At 46.2% G+C, this 25331-nt stretch overlaps 11 non-coding genes across 11 annotated transcripts; all 11 read left to right on the plus strand.

Moving 5' to 3' along the window:
* Positions 1-519: 519 nt before the first annotated feature.
* Positions 520-710, plus strand: LOC130343510 (U2 spliceosomal RNA). Its single transcript, XR_008882812.1, has one exon. It is a non-coding gene; the product is annotated as a U2 spliceosomal RNA (small nuclear RNA).
* A 2085-nt stretch (positions 711-2795) lies between these two features.
* LOC130343511 (U2 spliceosomal RNA) lies at positions 2796-2986 on the plus strand. Its single transcript, XR_008882813.1, has one exon. It is a non-coding gene; the product is annotated as a U2 spliceosomal RNA (small nuclear RNA).
* Positions 2987-5072: 2086 nt separating this feature from the next.
* LOC130343512 (U2 spliceosomal RNA) lies at positions 5073-5263 on the plus strand. Its single transcript, XR_008882814.1, has one exon. It is a non-coding gene; the product is annotated as a U2 spliceosomal RNA (small nuclear RNA).
* Positions 5264-7344: 2081 nt separating this feature from the next.
* Positions 7345-7535, plus strand: LOC130343513 (U2 spliceosomal RNA). The gene has a single exon (XR_008882815.1). It is a non-coding gene; the product is annotated as a U2 spliceosomal RNA (small nuclear RNA).
* A 2084-nt stretch (positions 7536-9619) lies between these two features.
* Positions 9620-9810, plus strand: LOC130343514 (U2 spliceosomal RNA). Its single transcript, XR_008882816.1, has one exon. It is a non-coding gene; the product is annotated as a U2 spliceosomal RNA (small nuclear RNA).
* Positions 9811-11893: 2083 nt separating this feature from the next.
* On the plus strand, positions 11894-12084 carry LOC130343461 (U2 spliceosomal RNA). Its single transcript, XR_008882771.1, has one exon. It is a non-coding gene; the product is annotated as a U2 spliceosomal RNA (small nuclear RNA).
* Positions 12085-14159: 2075 nt separating this feature from the next.
* On the plus strand, positions 14160-14350 carry LOC130343483 (U2 spliceosomal RNA). Its single transcript, XR_008882791.1, has one exon. It is a non-coding gene; the product is annotated as a U2 spliceosomal RNA (small nuclear RNA).
* Positions 14351-16426: 2076 nt separating this feature from the next.
* On the plus strand, positions 16427-16617 carry LOC130343515 (U2 spliceosomal RNA). Its single transcript, XR_008882817.1, has one exon. It is a non-coding gene; the product is annotated as a U2 spliceosomal RNA (small nuclear RNA).
* Positions 16618-18706: 2089 nt separating this feature from the next.
* LOC130343516 (U2 spliceosomal RNA) lies at positions 18707-18897 on the plus strand. The gene has a single exon (XR_008882818.1). It is a non-coding gene; the product is annotated as a U2 spliceosomal RNA (small nuclear RNA).
* Positions 18898-20989: 2092 nt separating this feature from the next.
* LOC130343518 (U2 spliceosomal RNA) lies at positions 20990-21180 on the plus strand. Its single transcript, XR_008882820.1, has one exon. It is a non-coding gene; the product is annotated as a U2 spliceosomal RNA (small nuclear RNA).
* A 2085-nt stretch (positions 21181-23265) lies between these two features.
* Positions 23266-23456, plus strand: LOC130343520 (U2 spliceosomal RNA). Its single transcript, XR_008882821.1, has one exon. It is a non-coding gene; the product is annotated as a U2 spliceosomal RNA (small nuclear RNA).
* The last annotated feature ends 1875 nt before the right edge of the window (positions 23457-25331 follow it).

Raw genomic sequence — 25331 nt, forward strand, 5'->3', positions numbered from 1 at the left:
CACAGCAGCGACAGCTTTATGAGGAGCATCAGCACTGCTCTGCCTGAGCAGAACCATCACCGCCATAGGTTGTCAAATAACCCGGATTTAACCCACACAGGTAAGTCCAATGGGGTGCAGGCATGTCCTCTATGCTTACAGCTTCCCGTGGGTGTTGGTTTGATACCGTTTGGGGACAGCCAAGGAGGCATCTGCAGGCAACAAAGGTAGGTGTGTGCTTGTGTGTGTGTTTCCTATGCAGATCCTAAGCCCAGTGTCACATGCAAGTAGGAGGAGTAAGAAGGGTTCCTGGCAAATCCGGGTTATGGATTGCATTTAAAAAGGCCCCGTGGGAGTGCAATGGGCCCCTGTCTTGCTGCTTAGCAATAATGGTATGGGTTTAGGTTCTGCTGTGTGTACTGGTGGTTGACTGCCCCCCAGCCCAGAGTGTGCATGGAAAATTGTCTGGCAGCCTCCCTGACAGCAAGCAGTGATAGTGCCCATGAAGGGGACCTTGTTGGGCCCGCCCCTTTCACGGTTATCGCTTCTCGGCCTTTTGGCTAAGATCAAGTGTAGTATCTGTTCTTATCAGTTTAATATCTGATACGTCCCCTATCTGGGGACCATATATTAAATGGATTTTTGAGAACGGGGGCCGATTTCGAAGCTTGCTTCCGTCGCCCTATGCATTGACCCGATATGGCAGTATCTTCGGGTACAGTGCACCACCCCCTTACAGGGTTAAAAAGAAAGATTCCTACTTTCATTGCTACCTGCTTGCTGGCTAGCCAGCTAGCCAGCCCTGTGGGCCTTGCTGCTGCAGCCAAAAAACAAAAGGTGGTGCTGCTGCTGCTGCTTCTGCTGCTTCTGCTTGTGTCTGGCCGCTGTTGGAGCGTCCAGGCACAGGACTTCTGCTGCTGCTGACTAAATGGCCTCCTTAATTGGATCATTTGAGTAGCCAGCACACCTGTGCAGGTAGGGCATGACATGATAGGCAGCTGCCTTGATAGCGGGTGGGTGCTGAATGTTCCTAATTGACAAAATAAGATTAATGCTTATGAAGAAATATAAAATCTCATCCCTTCCCCAATATCGCGCCACACCCCTACCCCTTAATTCCCTGGTTGAACTTGATGGACATATGTCTTTTTTCGACCGTACTAACTATGTAACTATGTAACATAACATGGGGGGGGGGGGGGGTCTCCTGGCTGTTCACACAGGTGTGTCATTGCTGTACATTGACCATGCATTGCTTCTGTGGTATTGCAAAGGCAAAGACAAATGCTTCCAGCCATCCATTGCACTAATGGATTGGTCATCAGCTGGCTGTCTATGTCCCGCATCAATATAGACCAAAGTACAGAGGGTTAGGCTATGCTATTGTGCACCTACCTGATGCATCAGAAGGTGCGAGGCCCTTGCTAAATTCTGTGCACAGACTTTGAGATCTATACTTTAGACTGTATCTAAACCTGCTCCAACATGGACTGACATTCTGGCCTACTTTCAGCCGATGCGACTTGTCTGTCGCTGAACAGTCGCTTTTTATGTATTCAGCACCTATGTATAATGTTGTAAAAATGCTCTAGAAGCTAAAGTCGCAGAAATGTCACACATATTTGGCCTGCAACTTTCTGTGCGACAAATTCAGACAGGAAAAATCAGTATAAATCCTTAGAAAATTATCCCCCAGTGTCTCCATCTGCTGGCGGTATTGAATAAGCATTGCTGCACTGATGGGGTATGCATTAGACGAAAAAAAAGAAGAAAAAGAAGAATAATACGCCCAGAAAAGAGGCGAAAAGGAGAAAAACGTAAAAAAACGTGAAAAAAAAGTAAGAGGAAGAGAAGGGAAAAAAAGGTGGAAATGGGTTTAAAAGTGATTTCGGCGGAGAATATATATATATATATATATATATATATATATATATATATATATACGCGCACACACACACATATATATAAACGTATTCTCCGTTGAGATATTGCAGCCGCTGCTGTGTCCAGGCCCAGGAGCCTTAGCACTGTGCTGTGATGTCACTCAATACCACTGACATCACTAGGTGTAAACAACATCTCTCCTTTGCTGTGTATGTGACTATGGAGCTGTTTGGTGATGTCGTCTATTATGGCCTTCATAGAAGCAACAGGAGATTGTTGCATCCATCTAGAACCCTCAGAACTACAGTGCTATGATGTCACTCACTTCCACAGGCCTTGCAGAGTGTAAACAACAACAACCCAGCTTTGTTGTGTATGTAACCATAGGGATTTGTGATGTCACCTAGAACCTTCACAGCAGCGACAGCTTTATGAGGAGCATCAGCACTGCTCTGCCTGAGCAGAACCATCACCGCCATAGGTTGTCAAATAACCCGGATTTAACCCACACAGGTAAGTCCAATGGGGTGCAGGCATGTCCTCTATGCTTACAGCTTCCCGTGGGTGTTGGTTTGATACCGTTTGGGGACAGCCAAGGAGGCATCTGCAGGCAACAAAGGTAGGTGTGTGCTTGTGTGTGTGTTTCCTATGCAGATCCTAAGCCCAGTGTCACATGCAAGTAGGAGGAGTAAGAAGGGTTCCTGGCAAATCCGGGTTATGGATTGCATTTAAAAAGGCCCCGTGGGAGTGCAATGGGCCCCTGTCTTGCTGCTTAGCAATAATGGTATGGGTTTAGGTTCTGCTGTGTGTACTGGTGGTTGACTGCCCCCCAGCCCAGAGTGTGCATGGAAAATTGTCTGGCAGCCTCCCTGACAGCAAGCAGTGATAGTGCCCATGAAGGGGACCTTGTTGGGCCCGCCCCTTTCACGGTTATCGCTTCTCGGCCTTTTGGCTAAGATCAAGTGTAGTATCTGTTCTTATCAGTTTAATATCTGATACGTCCCCTATCTGGGGACCATATATTAAATGGATTTTTGAGAACGGGGGCCGATTTCGAAGCTTGCTTCCGTCGCCCTATGCATTGACCCGATATGGCAGTATCTTCGGGTACAGTGCACCACCCCCTTACAGGGTTAAAAAGAAAGATTCCTACTTTCATTGCTACCTGCTTGCTGGCTAGCCAGCTAGCCAGCCCTGTGGGCCTTGCTGCTGCAGCCAAAAAACAAAAGGTGGTGCTGCTGCTGCTGCTTCTGCTGCTTCTGCTTGTGTCTGGCCGCTGTTGGAGCGTCCAGGCACAGGACTTCTGCTGCTGCTGACTAAATGGCCTCCTTAATTGGATCATTTGAGTAGCCAGCACACCTGTGCAGGTAGGGCATGACATGATAGGCAGCTGCCTTGATAGCGGGTGGGTGCTGAATGTTCCTAATTGACAAAATAAGATTAATGCTTATGAAGAAATATAAAATCTCATCCCTTCCCCAATATCGCGCCACACCCCTACCCCTTAATTCCCTGGTTGAACTTGATGGACATATGTCTTTTTTCGACCGTACTAACTATGTAACTATGTAACATAACATGGGGGGGGGGGGGGGTCTCCTGGCTGTTCACACAGGTGTGTCATTGCTGTACATTGACCATGCATTGCTTCTGTGGTATTGCAAAGGCAAAGACAAATGCTTCCAGCCATCCATTGCACTAATGGATTGGTCATCAGCTGGCTGTCTATGTCCCGCATCAATATAGACCAAAGTACAGAGGGTTAGGCTATGCTATTGTGCACCTACCTGATGCATCAGAAGGTGCGAGGCCCTTGCTAAATTCTGTGCACAGACTTTGAGATCTATACTTTAGACTGTATCTAAACCTGCTCCAACATGGACTGACATTCTGGCCTACTTTCAGCCGATGCGACTTGTCTGTCGCTGAACAGTCGCTTTTTATGTATTCAGCACCTATGTATAATGTTGTAAAAATGCTCTAGAAGCTAAAGTCGCAGAAATGTCACACATATTTGGCCTGCAACTTTCTGTGCGACAAATTCAGACAGGAAAAATCAGTATAAATCCTTAGAAAATTATCCCCCAGTGTCTCCATCTGCTGGCGGTATTGAATAAGCATTGCTGCACTGATGGGGTATGCATTAGACGAAAAAAAAGAAGAAAAAGAAGAATAATACGCCCAGAAAAGAGGCGAAAAGGAGAAAAACGTAAAAAAACGTGAAAAAAAAGTAAGAGGAAGAGAAGGGAAAAAAAGGTGGAAATGGGTTTAAAAGTGATTTCGGCGGAGAAATATATATATATATATATATATATATATATATATATATATATATACGCGCACACACACACATATATATAAACGTATTCTCCGTTGAGATATTGCAGCCGCTGCTGTGTCCAGGCCCAGGAGCCTTAGCACTGTGCTGTGATGTCACTCAATACCACTGACATCACTAGGTGTAAACAACATCTCTCCTTTGCTGTGTATGTGACTATGGAGCTGTTTGGTGATGTCGTCTATTATGGCCTTCATAGAAGCAACAGGAGATTGTTGCATCCATCTAGAACCCTCAGAACTACAGTGCTATGATGTCACTCACTTCCACAGGCCTTGCAGAGTGTAAACAACAACAACCCAGCTTTGTTGTGTATGTAACCATAGGGATTTGTGATGTCACCTAGAACCTTCACAGCAGCGACAGCTTTATGAGGAGCATCAGCACTGCTCTGCCTGAGCAGAACCATCACCGCCATAGGTTGTCAAATAACCCGGATTTAACCCACACAGGTAAGTCCAATGGGGTGCAGGCATGTCCTCTATGCTTACAGCTTCCCGTGGGTGTTGGTTTGATACCGTTTGGGGACAGCCAAGGAGGCATCTGCAGGCAACAAAGGTAGGTGTGTGCTTGTGTGTGTGTTTCCTATGCAGATCCTAAGCCCAGTGTCACATGCAAGTAGGAGGAGTAAGAAGGGTTCCTGGCAAATCCGGGTTATGGATTGCATTTAAAAAGGCCCCGTGGGAGTGCAATGGGCCCCTGTCTTGCTGCTTAGCAATAATGGTATGGGTTTAGGTTCTGCTGTGTGTACTGGTGGTTGACTGCCCCCCAGCCCAGAGTGTGCATGGAAAATTGTCTGGCAGCCTCCCTGACAGCAAGCAGTGATAGTGCCCATGAAGGGGACCTTGTTGGGCCCGCCCCTTTCACGGTTATCGCTTCTCGGCCTTTTGGCTAAGATCAAGTGTAGTATCTGTTCTTATCAGTTTAATATCTGATACGTCCCCTATCTGGGGACCATATATTAAATGGATTTTTGAGAACGGGGGCCGATTTCGAAGCTTGCTTCCGTCGCCCTATGCATTGACCCGATATGGCAGTATCTTCGGGTACAGTGCACCACCCCCTTACAGGGTTAAAAAGAAAGATTCCTACTTTCATTGCTACCTGCTTGCTGGCTAGCCAGCTAGCCAGCCCTGTGGGCCTTGCTGCTACAGCCAAAAAACAAAAGGTGGTGCTGCTGCTGCTGCTTCTGCTGCTTCTGCTTGTGTCTGGCCGCTGTTGGAGCGTCCAGGCACAGGACTTCTGCTGCTGCTGACTAAATGGCCTCCTTAATTGGATCATTTGAGTAGCCAGCACACCTGTGCAGGTAGGGCATGACATGATAGGCAGCTGCCTTGATAGCGGGTGGGTGCTGAATGTTCCTAATTGACAAAATAAGATTAATGCTTATGAAGAAATATAAAATCTCATCCCTTCCCCAATATCGCGCCACACCCCTACCCCTTAATTCCCTGGTTGAACTTGATGGACATATGTCTTTTTTCGACCGTACTAACTATGTAACTATGTAACATAACATGGGGGGGGGGGGGGTCTCCTGGCTGTTCACACAGGTGTGTCATTGCTGTACATTGACCATGCATTGCTTCTGTGGTATTGCAAAGGCAAAGACAAATGCTTCCAGCCATCCATTGCACTAATGGATTGGTCATCAGCTGGCTGTCTATGTCCCGCATCAATATAGACCAAAGTACAGAGGGTTAGGCTATGCTATTGTGCACCTACCTGATGCATCAGAAGGTGCGAGGCCCTTGCTAAATTCTGTGCACAGACTTTGAGATCTATACTTTAGACTGTATCTAAACCTGCTCCAACATGGACTGACATTCTGGCCTACTTTCAGCCGATGCGACTTGTCTGTCGCTGAACAGTCGCTTTTTATGTATTCAGCACCTATGTATAATGTTGTAAAAATGCTCTAGAAGCTAAAGTCGCAGAAATGTCACACATATTTGGCCTGCAACTTTCTGTGCGACAAATTCAGACAGGAAAAATCAGTATAAATCCTTAGAAAATTATCCCCCAGTGTCTCCATCTGCTGGCGGTATTGAATAAGCATTGCTGCACTGATGGGGTATGCATTAGACGAAAAAAAAGAAGAAAAAGAAGAATAATACGCCCAGAAAAGAGGCGAAAAGGAGAAAAACGTAAAAAAACGTGAAAAAAAAGTAAGAGGAAGAGAAGGGAAAAAAAGGTGGAAATGGGTTTAAAAGTGATTTCGGCGGAGAAATATATATATATATATATATATATATATATATATATATATACGCGCACACACACACATATATATAAACGTATTCTCCGTTGAGATATTGCAGCCGCTGCTGTGTCCAGGCCCAGGAGCCTTAGCACTGTGCTGTGATGTCACTCAATACCACTGACATCACTAGGTGTAAACAACATCTCTCCTTTGCTGTGTATGTGACTATGGAGCTGTTTGGTGATGTCGTCTATTATGGCCTTCATAGAAGCAACAGGAGATTGTTGCATCCATCTAGAACCCTCAGAACTACAGTGCTATGATGTCACTCACTTCCACAGGCCTTGCAGAGTGTAAACAACAACAACCCAGCTTTGTTGTGTATGTAACCATAGGGATTTGTGATGTCACCTAGAACCTTCACAGCAGCGACAGCTTTATGAGGAGCATCAGCACTGCTCTGCCTGAGCAGAACCATCACCGCCATAGGTTGTCAAATAACCCGGATTTAACCCACACAGGTAAGTCCAATGGGGTGCAGGCATGTCCTCTATGCTTACAGCTTCCCGTGGGTGTTGGTTTGATACCGTTTGGGGACAGCCAAGGAGGCATCTGCAGGCAACAAAGGTAGGTGTGTGCTTGTGTGTGTGTTTCCTATGCAGATCCTAAGCCCAGTGTCACATGCAAGTAGGAGGAGTAAGAAGGGTTCCTGGCAAATCCGGGTTATGGATTGCATTTAAAAAGGCCCCGTGGGAGTGCAATGGGCCCCTGTCTTGCTGCTTAGCAATAATGGTATGGGTTTAGGTTCTGCTGTGTGTACTGGTGGTTGACTGCCCCCCAGCCCAGAGTGTGCATGGAAAATTGTCTGGCAGCCTCCCTGACAGCAAGCAGTGATAGTGCCCATGAAGGGGACCTTGTTGGGCCCGCCCCTTTCACGGTTATCGCTTCTCGGCCTTTTGGCTAAGATCAAGTGTAGTATCTGTTCTTATCAGTTTAATATCTGATACGTCCCCTATCTGGGGACCATATATTAAATGGATTTTTGAGAACGGGGGCCGATTTCGAAGCTTGCTTCCGTCGCCCTATGCATTGACCCGATATGGCAGTATCTTCGGGTACAGTGCACCACCCCCTTACAGGGTTAAAAAGAAAGATTCCTACTTTCATTGCTACCTGCTTGCTGGCTAGCCAGCTAGCCAGCCCTGTGGGCCTTGCTGCTGCAGCCAAAAAACAAAAGGTGGTGCTGCTGCTGCTGCTTCTGCTTGTGTCTGGCCGCTGTTGGAGCGTCCAGGCACAGGACTTCTGCTGCTGCTGACTAAATGGCCTCCTTAATTGGATCATTTGAGTAGCCAGCACACCTGTGCAGGTAGGGCATGACATGATAGGCAGCTGCCTTGATAGCGGGTGGGTGCTGAATGTTCCTAATTGACAAAATAAGATTAATGCTTATGAAGAAATATAAAATCTCATCCCTTCCCCAATATCACGCCACACCCCTACCCCTTAATTCCCTGGTTGAACTTGATGGACATATGTCTTTTTTCGACCGTACTAACTATGTAACTATGTAACATAACATGGGGGGGGGGGGGGGGGGGGTCTCCTGGCTGTTCACACAGGTGTGTCATTGCTGTACATTGACCATGCATTGCTTCTGTGGTATTGCAAAGGCAAAGACAAATGCTTCCAGCCATCCATTGCACTAATGGATTGGTCATCAGCTGGCTGTCTATGTCCCGCATCAATATAGACCAAAGTACAGAGGGTTAGGCTATGCTATTGTGCACCTACCTGATGCATCAGAAGGTGCGAGGCCCTTGCTAAATTCTGTGCACAGACTTTGAGATCTATACTTTAGACTGTATCTAAACCTGCTCCAACATGGACTGACATTCTGGCCTACTTTCAGCCGATGTGACTTGTCTGTCGCTGAACAGTCGCTTTTTATGTATTCAGCACCTATGTATAATGTTGTAAAAATGCTCTAGAAGCTAAAGTCGCAGAAATGTCACACATATTTGGCCTGCAACTTTCTGTGCGACAAATTCAGACAGGAAAAATCAGTATAAATCCTTAGAAAATTATCCCCCAGTGTCTCCATCTGCTGGCGGTATTGAATAAGCATTGCTGCACTGATGGGGTATGCATTAGACGAAAAAAAAGAAGAAAAAGAAGAATAATACGCCCAGAAAAGAGGCGAAAAGGAGAAAAACGTAAAAAAACGTGAAAAAAAAGTAAGAGGAAGAGAAGGGAAAAAAAGGTGGAAATGGGTTTAAAAGTGATTTCGGCGGAGAAATATATATATATATATATATATATATATATATATATATATATATATACGCGCACACACACACATATATATAAACGTATTCTCCGTTGAGATATTGCAGCCGCTGCTGTGTCCAGGCCCAGGAGCCTTAGCACTGTGCTGTGATGTCACTCAATACCACTGACATCACTAGGTGTAAACAACATCTCTCCTTTGCTGTGTATGTGACTATGGAGCTGTTTGGTGATGTCGTCTATTATGGCCTTCATAGAAGCAACAGGAGATTGTTGCATCCATCTAGAACCCTCAGAACTACAGTGCTATGATGTCACTCACTTCCACAGGCCTTGCAGAGTGTAAACAACAACAACCCAGCTTTGTTGTGTATGTAACCATAGGGATTTGTGATGTCACCTAGAACCTTCACAGCAGCGACAGCTTTATGAGGAGCATCAGCACTGCTCTGCCTGAGCAGAACCATCACCGCCATAGGTTGTCAAATAACCCGGATTTAACCCACACAGGTAAGTCCAATGGGGTGCAGGCATGTCCTCTATGCTTACAGCTTCCCGTGGGTGTTGGTTTGATACCGTTTGGGGACAGCCAAGGAGGCATCTGCAGGCAACAAAGGTAGGTGTGTGCTTGTGTGTGTGTTTCCTATGCAGATCCTAAGCCCAGTGTCACATGCAAGTAGGAGGAGTAAGAAGGGTTCCTGGCAAATCCGGGTTATGGATTGCATTTAAAAAGGCCCCGTGGGAGTGCAATGGGCCCCTGTCTTGCTGCTTAGCAATAATGGTATGGGTTTAGGTTCTGCTGTGTGTACTGGTGGTTGACTGCCCCCCAGCCCAGAGTGTGCATGGAAAATTGTCTGGCAGCCTCCCTGACAGCAAGCAGTGATAGTGCCCATGAAGGGGACCTTGTTGGGCCCGCCCCTTTCACGGTTATCGCTTCTCGGCCTTTTGGCTAAGATCAAGTGTAGTATCTGTTCTTATCAGTTTAATATCTGATACGTCCCCTATCTGGGGACCATATATTAAATGGATTTTTGAGAACGGGGGCCGATTTCGAAGCTTGCTTCCGTCGCCCTATGCATTGACCCGATATGGCAGTATCTTCGGGTACAGTGCACCACCCCCTTACAGGGTTAAAAAGAAAGATTCCTACTTTCATTGCTACCTGCTTGCTGGCTAGCCAGCTAGCCAGCCCTGTGGGCCTTGCTGCTGCAGCCAAAAAACAAAAGGTGGTGCTGCTGCTGCTGCTTCTGCTTGTGTCTGGCCGCTGTTGGAGCGTCCAGGCACAGGACTTCTGCTGCTGCTGACTAAATGGCCTCCTTAATTGGATCATTTGAGTAGCCAGCACACCTGTGCAGGTAGGGCATGACATGATAGGCAGCTGCCTTGATAGCGGGTGGGTGCTGAATGTTCCTAATTGACAAAATAAGATTAATGCTTATGAAGAAATATAAAATCTCATCCCTTCCCCAATATCGCGCCACACCCCTACCCCTTAATTCCCTGGTTGAACTTGATGGACATATGTCTTTTTTCGACCGTACTAACTATGTAACTATGTAACATAACATGGGGGGGGGGGGGGGGGGGTCTCCTGGCTGTTCACACAGGTGTGTCATTGCTGTACATTGACCATGCATTGCTTCTGTGGTATTGCAAAGGCAAAGACAAATGCTTCCAGCCATCCATTGCACTAATGGATTGGTCATCAGCTGGCTGTCTATGTCCCGCATCAATATAGACCAAAGTACAGAGGGTTAGGCTATGCTATTGTGCACCTACCTGATGCATCAGAAGGTGCGAGGCCCTTGCTAAATTCTGTGCACAGACTTTGAGATCTATACTTTAGACTGTATCTAAACCTGCTCCAACATGGACTGACATTCTGGCCTACTTTCAGCCGATGCGACTTGTCTGTCGCTGAACAGTCGCTTTTTATGTATTCAGCACCTATGTATAATGTTGTAAAAATGCTCTAGAAGCTAAAGTCGCAGAAATGTCACACATATTTGGCCTGCAACTTTCTGTGCGACAAATTCAGACAGGAAAAATCAGTATAAATCCTTAGAAAATTATCCCCCAGTGTCTCCATCTGCTGGCGGTATTGAATAAGCATTGCTGCACTGATGGGGTATGCATTAGACGAAAAAAAAGAAGAAAAAGAAGAATAATACGCCCAGAAAAGAGGCGAAAAGGAGAAAAACGTAAAAAAACGTGAAAAAAAAGTAAGAGGAAGAGAAGGGAAAAAAAGGTGGAAATGGGTTTAAAAGTGATTTCGGCGGAGAAATATATATATATATATATATATATATATATATATATATATATATATACGCGCACACACACACATATATATAAACGTATTCTCCGTTGAGATATTGCAGCCGCTGCTGTGTCCAGGCCCAGGAGCCTTAGCACTGTGCTGTGATGTCACTCAATACCACTGACATCACTAGGTGTAAACAACATCTCTCCTTTGCTGTGTATGTGACTATGGAGCTGTTTGGTGATGTCGTCTATTATGGCCTTCATAGAAGCAACAGGAGATTGTTGCATCCATCTAGAACCCTCAGAACTACAGTGCTATGATGTCACTCACTTCCACAGGCCTTGCAGAGTGTAAACAACAACAACCCAGCTTTGTTGTGTATGTAACCATAGGGATTTGTGATGTCACCTAGAACCTTCACAGCAGCGACAGCTTTATGAGGAGCATCAGCACTGCTCTGCCTGAGCAGAACCATCACCGCCATAGGTTGTCAAATAACCCGGATTTAACCCACACAGGTAAGTCCAATGGGGTGCAGGCATGTCCTCTATGCTTACAGCTTCCCGTGGGTGTTGGTTTGATACCGTTTGGGGACAGCCAAGGAGGCATCTGCAGGCAACAAAGGTAGGTGTGTGCTTGTGTGTGTGTTTCCTATGCAGATCCTAAGCCCAGTGTCACATGCAAGTAGGAGGAGTAAGAAGGGTTCCTGGCAAATCCGGGTTATGGATTGCATTTAAAAAGGCCCCGTGGGAGTGCAATGGGCCCCTGTCTTGCTGCTTAGCAATAATGGTATGGGTTTAGGTTCTGCTGTGTGTACTGGTGGTTGACTGCCCCCCAGCCCAGAGTGTGCATGGAAAATTGTCTGGCAGCCTCCCTGACAGCAAGCAGTGATAGTGCCCATGAAGGGGACCTTGTTGGGCCCGCCCCTTTCACGGTTATCGCTTCTCGGCCTTTTGGCTAAGATCAAGTGTAGTATCTGTTCTTATCAGTTTAATATCTGATACGTCCCCTATCTGGGGACCATATATTAAATGGATTTTTGAGAACGGGGGCCGATTTTGAAGCTTGCTTCCGTCGCCCTATGCATTGACCCGATATGGCAGTATCTTCGGGTACAGTGCACCACCCCCTTACAGGGTTAAAAAGAAAGATTCCTACTTTCATTGCTACCTGCTTGCTGGCTAGCCAGCTAGCCAGCCCTGTGGGCCTTGCTGCTGCAGCCAAAAAACAAAAGGTGGTGCTGCTGCTGCTGCTTCTGCTTGTGTCTGGCCGCTGTTGGAGCGTCCAGGCACAGGACTTCTGCTGCTGCTGACTAAATGGCCTCCTTAATTGGATCATTTGAGTAGCCAGCACACCTGTGCAGGTAGGGCATGACATGATAGGCAGCTGCCTTGATAGCGGGTGGGTGCTGAATGTTCCTAATTGACAAAATAAGATTAATGCTTATGAAGAAATATAAAATCTCATCCCTTCCCCAATATCGCGCCACACCCCTACCCCTTAATTCCCTGGTTGAACTTGATGGACATATGTCTTTTTTCGACCGTACTAACTATGTAACTATGTAACATAACATGGGGGGGGGGGGGGGTCTCCTGGCTGTTCACACAGGTGTGTCATTGCTGTGCATTGACCATGCATTGCTTCTGTGGTATTGCAAAGGCAAAGACAAATGCTTCCAGCCATCCATTGCACTAATGGATTGGTCATCAGCTGGCTGTCTATGTCCCGCATCAATATAGACCAAAGTACAGAGGGTTAGGCTATGCTATTGTGCACCTACCTGATGCATCAGAAGGTGCGAGGCCCTTGCTAAATTCTGTGCACAGACTTTGAGATCTATACTTTAGACTGTATCTAAACCTGCTCCAACATGGACTGACATTCTGGCCTACTTTCAGCCGATGCGACTTGTCTGTCGCTGAACAGTCGCTTTTTATGTATTCAGCACCTATGTATAATGTTGTAAAAATGCTCTAGAAGCTAAAGTCGCAGAAATGTCACACATATTTGGCCTGCAACTTTCTGTGCGACAAATTCAGACAGGAAAAATCAGTATAAATCCTTAGAAAATTATCCCCCAGTGTCTCCATCTGCTGGCGGTATTGAATAAGCATTGCTGCACTGATGGGGTATGCATTAGACGAAAAAAAGGAAGAAAAAGAAGAATAATACGCCCAGAAAAGAGGCGAAAAGGAGAAAAACGTAAAAAAACGTGAAAAAAAAGTAAGAGGAAGAGAAGGGAAAAAAAGGTGGAAATGGGTTTAAAAGTGATTTCGGCGGAGAAATATATATATATATATATATATATATATATATATATATATATACGCGCACACACACACATATATATAAACGTATTCTCCGTTGAGATATTGCAGCCGCTGCTGTGTCCAGGCCCAGGAGCCTTAGCACTGTGCTGTGATGTCACTCAATACCACTGACATCACTAGGTGTAAACAACATCTCTCCTTTGCTGTGTATGTGACTATGGAGCTGTTTGGTGATGTCGTCTATTATGGCCTTCATAGAAGCAACAGGAGATTGTTGCATCCATCTAGAACCCTCAGAACTACAGTGCTATGATGTCACTCACTTCCACAGGCCTTGCAGAGTGTAAACAACAACAACCCAGCTTTGTTGTGTATGTAACCATAGGGATTTGTGATGTCACCTAGAACCTTCACAGCAGCGACAGCTTTATGAGGAGCATCAGCACTGCTCTGCCTGAGCAGAACCATCACCGCCATAGGTTGTCAAATAACCCGGATTTAACCCACACAGGTAAGTCCAATGGGGTGCAGGCATGTCCTCTATGCTTACAGCTTCCCGTGGGTGTTGGTTTGATACCGTTTGGGGACAGCCAAGGAGGCATCTGCAGGCAACAAAGGTAGGTGTGTGCTTGTGTGTGTGTTTCCTATGCAGATCCTAAGCCCAGTGTCACATGCAAGTAGGAGGAGTAAGAAGGGTTCCTGGCAAATCCGGGTTATGGATTGCATTTAAAAAGGCCCCGTGGGAGTGCAATGGGCCCCTGTCTTGCTGCTTAGCAATAATGGTATGGGTTTAGGTTCTGCTGTGTGTACTGGTGGTTGACTGCCCCCCAGCCCAGAGTGTGCATGGAAAATTGTCTGGCAGCCTCCCTGACAGCAAGCAGTGATAGTGCCCATGAAGGGGACCTTGTTGGGCCCGCCCCTTTCACGGTTATCGCTTCTTGGCCTTTTGGCTAAGATCAAGTGTAGTATCTGTTCTTATCAGTTTAATATCTGATACGTCCCCTATCTGGGGACCATATATTAAATGGATTTTTGAGAACGGGGGCCGATTTCGAAGCTTGCTTCCGTCGCCCTATGCATTGACCCGATATGGCAGTATCTTCGGGTACAGTGCACCACCCCCTTACAGGGTTAAAAAGAAAGATTCCTACTTTCATTGCTACCTGCTTGCTGGCTAGCCAGCTAGCCAGCCCTGTGGGCCTTGCTGCTGCAGCCAAAAAACAAAAGGTGGTGCTGCTGCTGCTGCTTCTGCTTGTGTCTGGCCGCTGTTGGAGCGTCCAGGCACAGGACTTCTGCTGCTGCTGACTAAATGGCCTCCTTAATTGGATCATTTGAGTAGCCAGCACACCTGTGCAGGTAGGGCATGACATGATAGGCAGCTGCCTTGATAGCGGGTGGGTGCTGAATGTTCCTAATTGACAAAATAAGATTAATGCTTATGAAGAAATATAAAATCTCATCCCTTCCCCAATATCGCGCCACACCCCTACCCCTTAATTCCCTGGTTGAACTTGATGGACATATGTCTTTTTTCGACCGTACTAACTATGTAACTATGTAACATAACATGGGGGGGGGGGGGGGGGGTCTCCTGGCTGTTCACACAGGTGTGTCATTGCTGTACATTGACCATGCATTGCTTCTGTGGTATTGCAAAGGCAAAGACAAATGCTTCCAGCCATCCATTGCACTAATGGATTGGTCATCAGCTGGCTGTCTATGTCCCGCATCAATATAGACCAAAGTACAGAGGGTTAGGCTATGCTATTGTGCACCTACCTGATGCATCAGAAGGTGCGAGGCCCTTGCTAAATTCTGTGCACAGACTTTGAGATCTATACTTTAGACTGTATCTAAACCTGCTCCAACATGGACTGACATTCTGGCCTACTTTCAGCCGATGCGACTTGTCTGTCGCTGAACAGTCGCTTTTTATGTATTCAGCACCTATGTATAATGTTGTAAAAATGCTCTAGAAGCTAAAGTCGCAGAAATGTCACACATATTTGGCCTGCAACTTTCTGTGCGACAAATTCAGACAGGAAAAATCAGTATAAATCCTTAGAAAATTATCCCCCAGTGTCTCCATCTGCTGGCGGTATTGAATAAGCATTGCTGCACTGATGGGGTATGCATTAGACGAAAAAAAAGAAGAAAAAGAAGAATAATACGCCCAGAAAAGAGGCGAAAAGGAGAAAAACGTAAAAAAACGTGAAAAAAAAGTAAGAGGAAGAGAAGGGAAAAAAAGGTGGAAATGGGTTTAAAAGTGATTTCGGCGGAGAAATATATATATATATATATATATATATATATATATATATATACGCGCACACACACACATATATATAGACGTATTCTCCGTTGAGATATTGCAGCCGCTGCTGTGTCCAGGCCCAGGAGCCTTAGCACTGTGCTGTGATGTCACTCAATACCACTGACATCACTAGGTGTAAACAACATCTCTCCTTTGCTGTGTATGTGACTATGGAGCTGTTTGGTGATGTCGTCTATTATGGCCTTCATAGAAGCAACAGGAGATTGTTGCATCCATCTAGAACCCTCAGAACTACAGTGCTATGATGTCACTCACTTCCACAGGCCTTGCAGAGTGTAAACAACAACAACCCAGCTTTGTTGTGTATGTAACCATAGGGATTTGTGATGTCACCTAGAACCTTCACAGCAGCGACAGCTTTATGAGGAGCATCAGCACTGCTCTGCCTGAGCAGAACCATCACCGCCATAGGTTGTCAAATAACCCGGATTTAACCCACACAGGTAAGTCCAATGGGGTGCAGGCATGTCCTCTATGCTTACAGCTTCCCGTGGGTGTTGGTTTGATACCGTTTGGGGACAGCCAAGGAGGCATCTGCAGGCAACAAAGGTAGGTGTGTGCTTGTGTGTGTGTTTCCTATGCAGATCCTAAGCCCAGTGTCACATGCAAGTAGGAGGAGTAAGAAGGGTTCCTGGCAAATCCGGGTTATGGATTGCATTTAAAAAGGCCCCGTGGGAGTGCAATGGGCCCCTGTCTTGCTGCTTAGCAATAATGGTATGGGTTTAGGTTCTGCTGTGTGTACTGGTGGTTGACTGCCCCCCAGCCCAGAGTGTGCATGGAAAATTGTCTGGCAGCCTCCCTGACAGCAAGCAGTGATAGTGCCCATGAAGGGGACCTTGTTGGGCCCGCCCCTTTCACGGTTATCGCTTCTCGGCCTTTTGGCTAAGATCAAGTGTAGTATCTGTTCTTATCAGTTTAATATCTGATACGTCCCCTATCTGGGGACCATATATTAAATGGATTTTTGAGAACGGGGGCCGATTTCGAAGCTTGCTTCCGTCGCCCTATGCATTGACCCGATATGGCAGTATCTTCGGGTACAGTGCACCACCCCCTTACAGGGTTAAAAAGAAAGATTCCTACTTTCATTGCTACCTGCTTGCTGGCTAGCCAGCTAGCCAGCCCTGTGGGCCTTGCTGCTGCAGCCAAAAAACAAAAGGTGGTGCTGCTGCTGCTGCTTCTGCTGCTTCTGCTTGTGTCTGGCCGCTGTTGGAGCGTCCAGGCACAGGACTTCTGCTGCTGCTGACTAAATGGCCTCCTTAATTGGATCATTTGAGTAGCCAGCACACCTGTGCAGGTAGGGCATGACATGATAGGCAGCTGCCTTGATAGCGGGTGGGTGCTGAATGTTCCTAATTGACAAAATAAGATTAATGCTTATGAAGAAATATAAAATCTCATCCCTTCCCCAATATCGCGCCACACCCCTACCCCTTAATTCCCTGGTTGAACTTGATGGACATATGTCTTTTTTCGACCGTACTAACTATGTAACTATGTAACATAACATGGGGGGGGGGGGGGGGGGTCTCCTGGCTGTTCACACAGGTGTGTCATTGCTGTACATTGACCATGCATTGCTTCTGTGGTATTGCAAAGGCAAAGACAAATGCTTCCAGCCATCCATTGCACTAATGGATTGGTCATCAGCTGGCTGTCTATGTCCCGCATCAATATAGACCAAAGTACAGAGGGTTAGGCTATGCTATTGTGCACCTACCTGATGCATCAGAAGGTGCGAGGCCCTTGCTAAATTCTGTGCACAGACTTTGAGATCTATACTTTAGACTGTATCTAAACCTGCTCCAACATGGACTGACATTCTGGCCTACTTTCAGCCGATGCGACTTGTCTGTCGCTGAACAGTCGCTTTTTATGTATTCAGCACCTATGTATAATGTTGTAAAAATGCTCTAGAAGCTAAAGTCGCAGAAATGTCACACATATTTGGCCTGCAACTTTCTGTGCGACAAATTCAGACAGGAAAAATCAGTATAAATCCTTAGAAAATTATCCCCCAGTGTCTCCATCTGCTGGCGGTATTGAATAAGCATTGCTGCACTGATGGGGTATGCATTAGACGAAAAAAAAGAAGAAAAAGAAGAATAATACGCCCAGAAAAGAGGCGAAAAGGAGAAAAACGTAAAAAAACGTGAAAAAAAAGTAAGAGGAAGAGAAGGGAAAAAAAGGTGGAAATGGGTTTAAAAGTGATTTCGGCGGAGAAATATATATATATATATATATATATATATATATATATATATATATACGCGCACACACACACATATATATAAACGTATTCTCCGTTGAGATATTGCAGCCGCTGCTGTGTCCAGGCCCAGGAGCCTTAGCACTGTGCTGTGATGTCACTCAATACCACTGACATCACTAGGTGTAAACAACATCTCTCCTTTGCTGTGTATGTGACTATGGAGCTGTTTGGTGATGTCGTCTATTATGGCCTTCATAGAAGCAACAGGAGATTGTTGCATCCATCTAGAACCCTCAGAACTACAGTGCTATGATGTCACTCACTTCCACAGGCCTTGCAGAGTGTAAACAACAACAACCCAGCTTTGTTGTGTATGTAACCATAGGGATTTGTGATGTCACCTAGAACCTTCACAGCAGCGACAGCTTTATGAGGAGCATCAGCACTGCTCTGCCTGAGCAGAACCATCACCGCCATAGGTTGTCAAATAACCCGGATTTAACCCACACAGGTAAGTCCAATGGGGTGCAGGCATGTCCTCTATGCTTACAGCTTCCCGTGGGTGTTGGTTTGATACCGTTTGGGGACAGCCAAGGAGGCATCTGCAGGCAACAAAGGTAGGTGTGTGCTTGTGTGTGTGTTTCCTATGCAGATCCTAAGCCCAGTGTCACATGCAAGTAGGAGGAGTAAGAAGGGTTCCTGGCAAATCCGGGTTATGGATTGCATTTAAAAAGGCCCCGTGGGAGTGCAATGGGCCCCTGTCTTGCTGCTTAGCAATAATGGTATGGGTTTAGGTTCTGCTGTGTGTACTGGTGGTTGACTGCCCCCCAGCCCAGAGTGTGCATGGAAAATTGTCTGGCAGCCTCCCTGACAGCAAGCAGTGATAGTGCCCATGAAGGGGACCTTGTTGGGCCCGCCCCTTTCACGGTTATCGCTTCTCGGCCTTTTGGCTAAGATCAAGTGTAGTATCTGTTCTTATCAGTTTAATATCTGATACGTCCCCTATCTGGGGACCATATATTAAATGGATTTTTGAGAACGGGGGCCGATTTCGAAGCTTGCTTCCGTCGCCCTATGCATTGACCCGATATGGCAGTATCTTCGGGTACAGTGCACCACCCCCTTACAGGGTTAAAAAGAAAGATTCCTACTTTCATTGCTACCTGCTTGCTGGCTAGCCAGCTAGCCAGCCCTGTGGGCCTTGCTGCTGCAGCCAAAAAACAAAAGGTGGTGCTGCTGCTGCTGCTTCTGCTGCTTCTGCTTGTGTCTGGCCGCTGTTGGAGCGTCCAGGCACAGGACTTCTGCTGCTGCTGACTAAATGGCCTCCTTAATTGGATCATTTGAGTAGCCAGCACACCTGTGCAGGTAGGGCATGACATGATAGGCAGCTGCCTTGATAGCGGGTGGGTGCTGAATGTTCCTAATTGACAAAATAAGATTAATGCTTATGAAGAAATATAAAATCTCATCCCTTCCCCAATATCGCGCCACACCCCTACCCCTTAATTCCCTGGTTGAACTTGATGGACATATGTCTTTTTTCGACCGTACTAACTATGTAACTATGTAACATAACATGGGGGGGGGGGGGGGGGTCTCCTGGCTGTTCACACAGGTGTGTCATTGCTGTACATTGACCATGCATTGCTTCTGTGGTATTGCAAAGGCAAAGACAAATGCTTCCAGCCATCCATTGCACTAATGGATTGGTCATCAGCTGGCTGTCTATGTCCCGCATCAATATAGACCAAAGTACAGAGGGTTAGGCTATGCTATTGTGCACCTACCTGATGCATCAGAAGGTGCGAGGCCCTTGCTAAATTCTGTGCACAGACTTTGAGATCTATACTTTAGACTGTATCTAAACCTGCTCCAACATGGACTGACATTCTGGCCTACTTTCAGCCGATGCGACTTGTCTGTCGCTGAACAGTCGCTTTTTATGTATTCAGCACCTATGTATAATGTTGTAAAAATGCTCTAGAAGCTAAAGTCGCAGAAATGTCACACATATTTGGCCTGCAACTTTCTGTGCGACAAATTCAGACAGGAAAAATCAGTATAAATCCTTAGAAAATTATCCCCCAGTGTCTCCATCTGCTGGCGGTATTGAATAAGCATTGCTGCACTGATGGGGTATGCATTAGACGAAAAAAAAGAAGAAAAAGAAGAATAATACGCCCAGAAAAGAGGCGAAAAGGAGAAAAACGTAAAAAAACGTGAAAAAAAAGTAAGAGGAAGAGAAGGGAAAAAAAGGTGGAAATGGGTTTAAAAGTGATTTCGGCGGAGAAATATATATATATATATATATATATATATATATATATATATATATATATACGCGCACACACACACATATATATAGACGTATTCTCCGTTGAGATATTGCAGCCGCTGCTGTGTCCAGGCCCAGGAGCCTTAGCACTGTGCTGTGATGTCACTCAATACCACTGACATCACTAGGTGTAAACAACATCTCTCCTTTGCTGTGTATGTGACTATGGAGCTGTTTGGTGATGTCGTCTATTATGGCCTTCATAGAAGCAACAGGAGATTGTTGCATCCATCTAGAACCCTCAGAACTACAGTGCTATGATGTCACTCACTTCCACAGGCCTTGCAGAGTGTAAACAACAACAACCCAGCTTTGTTGTGTATGTAACCATAGGGATTTGTGATGTCACCTAGAACCTTCACAGCAGCGACAGCTTTATGAGGAGCATCAGCACTGCTCTGCCTGAGCAGAACCATCACCGCCATAGGTTGTCAAATAACCCGGATTTAACCCACACAGGTAAGTCCAATGGGGTGCAGGCATGTCCTCTATGCTTACAGCTTCCCGTGGGTGTTGGTTTGATACCGTTTGGGGACAGCCAAGGAGGCATCTGCAGGCAACAAAGGTAGGTGTGTGCTTGTGTGTGTGTTTCCTATGCAGATCCTAAGCCCAGTGTCACATGCAAGTAGGAGGAGTAAGAAGGGTTCCTGGCAAATCCGGGTTATGGATTGCATTTAAAAAGGCCCCGTGGGAGTGCAATGGGCCCCTGTCTTGCTGCTTAGCAATAATGGTATGGGTTTAGGTTCTGCTGTGTGTACTGGTGGTTGACTGCCCCCCAGCCCAGAGTGTGCATGGAAAATTGTCTGGCAGCCTCCCTGACAGCAAGCAGTGATAGTGCCCATGAAGGGGACCTTGTTGGGCCCGCCCCTTTCACGGTTATCGCTTCTCGGCCTTTTGGCTAAGATCAAGTGTAGTATCTGTTCTTATCAGTTTAATATCTGATACGTCCCCTATCTGGGGACCATATATTAAATGGATTTTTGAGAACGGGGGCCGATTTCGAAGCTTGCTTCCGTCGCCCTATGCATTGACCCGATATGGCAGTATCTTCGGGTACAGTGCACCACCCCCTTACAGGGTTAAAAAGAAAGATTCCTACTTTCATTGCTACCTGCTTGCTGGCTAGCCAGCTAGCCAGCCCTGTGGGCCTTGCTGCTGCAGCCAAAAAACAAAAGGTGGTGCTGCTGCTGCTGCTTCTGCTGCTTCTGCTTGTGTCTGGCCGCTGTTGGAGCGTCCAGGCACAGGACTTCTGCTGCTGCTGACTAAATGGCCTCCTTAATTGGATCATTTGAGTAGCCAGCACACCTGTGCAGGTAGGGCATGACATGATAGGCAGCTGCCTTGATAGCGGGTGGGTGCTGAATGTTCCTAATTGACAAAATAAGATTAATGCTTATGAAGAAATATAAAATCTCATCCCTTCCCCAATATCGCGCCACACCCCTACCCCTTAATTCCCTGGTTGAACTTGATGGACATATGTCTTTTTTCGACCGTACTAACTATGTAACTATGTAACATAACATGGGGGGGGGGGGGGGGGGTCTCCTGGCTGTTCACACAGGTGTGTCATTGCTGTACATTGACCATGCATTGCTTCTGTGGTATTGCAAAGGCAAAGACAAATGCTTCCAGCCATCCATTGCACTAATGGATTGGTCATCAGCTGGCTGTCTATGTCCCGCATCAATATAGACCAAAGTACAGAGGGTTAGGCTATGCTATTGTGCACCTACCTGATGCATCAGAAGGTGCGAGGCCCTTGCTAAATTCTGTGCACAGACTTTGAGATCTATACTTTAGACTGTATCTAAACCTGCTCCAACATGGACTGACATTCTGGCCTACTTTCAGCCGATGCGACTTGTCTGTCGCTGAACAGTCGCTTTTTATGTATTCAGCACCTATGTATAATGTTGTAAAAATGCTCTAGAAGCTAAAGTCGCAGAAATGTCACACATATTTGGCCTGCAACTTTCTGTGCGACAAATTCAGACAGGAAAAATCAGTATAAATCCTTAGAAAATTATCCCCCAGTGTCTCCATCTGCTGGCGGTATTGAATAAGCATTGCTGCACTGATGGGGTATGCATTAGACGAAAAAAAAGAAGAAAAAGAAGAATAATACGCCCAGAAAAGAGGCGAAAAGGAGAAAAACGTAAAAAAACGTGAAAAAAAAGTAAGAGGAAGAGAAGGGAAAAAAAGGTGGAAATGGGTTTAAAAGTGATTTCGGCGGAGAAATATATATATATATATATATATATATATATATATATATATACGCGCACACACACACATATATATAAACGTATTCTCCGTTGAGATATTGCAGCCGCTGCTGTGTCCAGGCCCAGGAGCCTTAGCACTGTGCTGTGATGTCACTCAATACCACTGACATCACTAGGTGTAAACAACATCTCTCCTTTGCTGTGTATGTGACTATGGAGCTGTTTGGTGATGTCGTCTATTATGGCCTTCATAGAAGCAACAGGAGATTGTTGCATCCATCTAGAACCCTCAGAACTACAGTGCTATGATGTCACTCACTTCCACAGGCCTTGCAGAGTGTAAACAACAACAACCCAGCTTTGTTGTGTATGTAACCATAGGGATTTGTGATGTCACCTAGAACCTTCACAGCAGCGACAGCTTTATGAGGAGCATCAGCACTGCTCTGCCTGAGCAGAACCATCACCGCCATAGGTTGTCAAATAACCCGGATTTAACCCACACAGGTAAGTCCAATGGGGTGCAGGCATGTCCTCTATGCTTACAGCTTCCCGTGGGTGTTGGTTTGATACCGTTTGGGGACAGCCAAGGAGGCATCTGCAGGCAACAAAGGTAGGTGTGTGCTTGTGTGTGTGTTTCCTATGCAGATCCTAAGCCCAGTGTCACATGCAAGTAGGAGGAGTAAGAAGGGTTCCTGGCAAATCCGGGTTATGGATTGCATTTAAAAAGGCCCCGTGGGAGTGCAATGGGCCCCTGTCTTGCTGCTTAGCAATAATGGTATGGGTTTAGGTTCTGCTGTGTGTACTGGTGGTTGACTGCCCCCCAGCCCAGAGTGTGCATGGAAAATTGTCTGGCAGCCTCCCTGACAGCAAGCAGTGATAGTGCCCATGAAGGGGACCTTGTTGGGCCCGCCCCTTTCACGGTTATCGCTTCTCGGCCTTTTGGCTAAGATCAAGTGTAGTATCTGTTCTTATCAGTTTAATATCTGATACGTCCCCTATCTGGGGACCATATATTAAATGGATTTTTGAGAACGGGGGCCGATTTCGAAGCTTGCTTCCGTCGCCCTATGCATTGACCCGATATGGCAGTATCTTCGGGTACAGTGCACCACCCCCTTACAGGGTTAAAAAGAAAGATTCCTACTTTCATTGCTACCTGCTTGCTGGCTAGCCAGCTAGCCAGCCCTGTGGGCCTTGCTGCTGCAGCCAAAAAACAAAAGGTGGTGCTGCTGCTGCTGCTTCTGCTGCTTCTGCTTCTGCTTGTGTCTGGCCCCTGTTGGAGCGTCCAGGCACAGGACTTCTGCTGCTGCTGACTAAATGGCCTCCTTAATTGGATCATTTGAGTAGCCAGCACACCTGTGCAGGTAGGGCATGACATGATAGGCAGCTGCCTTGATAGCGGGTGGGTGCTGAATGTTCCTAATTGACAAAATAAGATTAATGCTTATGAAGAAATATAAAATCTCATCCCTTCCCCAATATCGCGCCACACCCCTACCCCTTAATTCCCTGGTTGAACTTGATGGACATATGTCTTTTTTCGACCGTACTAACTATGTAACTATGTAACATAACATGGGGGGGGGGGGGGGGGGGGTCTCCTGGCTGTTCACACAGGTGTGTCATTGCTGTACATTGACCATGCATTGCTTCTGTGGTATTGCAAAGGCAAAGACAAATGCTTCCAGCCATCCATTGCACTAATGGATTGGTCATCAGCTGGCTGTCTATGTCCCGCATCAATATAGACCAAAGTACAGAGGGTTAGGCTATGCTATTGTGCACCTACCTGATGCATCAGAAGGTGCGAGGCCCTTGCTAAATTCTGTGCACAGACTTTGAGATCTATACTTTAGACTGTATCTAAACCTGCTCCAACATGGACTGACATTCTGGCCTACTTTCAGCCGATGCGACTTGTCTGTCGCTGAACAGTCGCTTTTTATGTATTCAGCACCTATGTATAATGTTGTAAAAATGCTCTAGAAGCTAAAGTCGCAGAAATGTCACACATATTTGGCCTGCAACTTTCTGTGCGACAAATTCAGACAGGAAAAATCAGTATAAATCCTTAGAAAATTATCCCCCAGTGTCTCCATCTGCTGGCGGTATTGAATAAGCATTGCTGCACTGATGGGGTATGCATTAGACGAAAAAAAAGAAGAAAAAGAAGAATAATACGCCCAGAAAAGAGGCGAAAAGGAGAAAAACGTAAAAAAACGTGAAAAAAAAGTAAGAGGAAGAGAAGGGAAAAAAAGGTGGAAATGGGTTTAAAAGTGATTTCGGCGGAGAAATATATATATATATATATATATATATATATATATATATACGCGCACACACACACATATATATAAACGTATTCTCCGTTGAGATATTGCAGCCGCTGCTGTGTCCAGGCCCAGGAGCCTTAGCACTGTGCTGTGATGTCACTCAATACCACTGACATCACTAGGTGTAAACAACATCTCTCCTTTGCTGTGTATGTGACTATGGAGCTGTTTGGTGATGTCGTCTATTATGGCCTTCATAGAAGCAACAGGAGATTGTTGCATCCATCTAGAACCCTCAGAACTACAGTGCTATGATGTCACTCACTTCCACAGGCCTTGCAGAGTGTAAACAACAACAACCCAGCTTTGTTGTGTATGTAACCATAGGGATTTGTGATGTCACCTAGAACCTTCACAGCAGCGACAGCTTTATGAGGAGCATCAGCACTGCTCTGCCTGAGCAGAACCATCACCGCCATAGGTTGTCAAATAACCCGGATTTAACCCACACAGGTAAGTCCAATGGGGTGCAGGCATGTCCTCTATGCTTACAGCTTCCCGTGGGTGTTGGTTTGATACCGTTTGGGGACAGCCAAGGAGGCATCTGCAGGCAACAAAGGTAGGTGTGTGCTTGTGTGTGTGTTTCCTATGCAGATCCTAAGCCCAGTGTCACATGCAAGTAGGAGGAGTAAGAAGGGTTCCTGGCAAATCCGGGT

Source organism: Hyla sarda, unplaced genomic scaffold (assembly GCF_029499605.1).
Source record: "Hyla sarda isolate aHylSar1 unplaced genomic scaffold, aHylSar1.hap1 scaffold_685, whole genome shotgun sequence".
Taxonomy (NCBI): Eukaryota; Metazoa; Chordata; class Amphibia; order Anura; family Hylidae; genus Hyla; species Hyla sarda.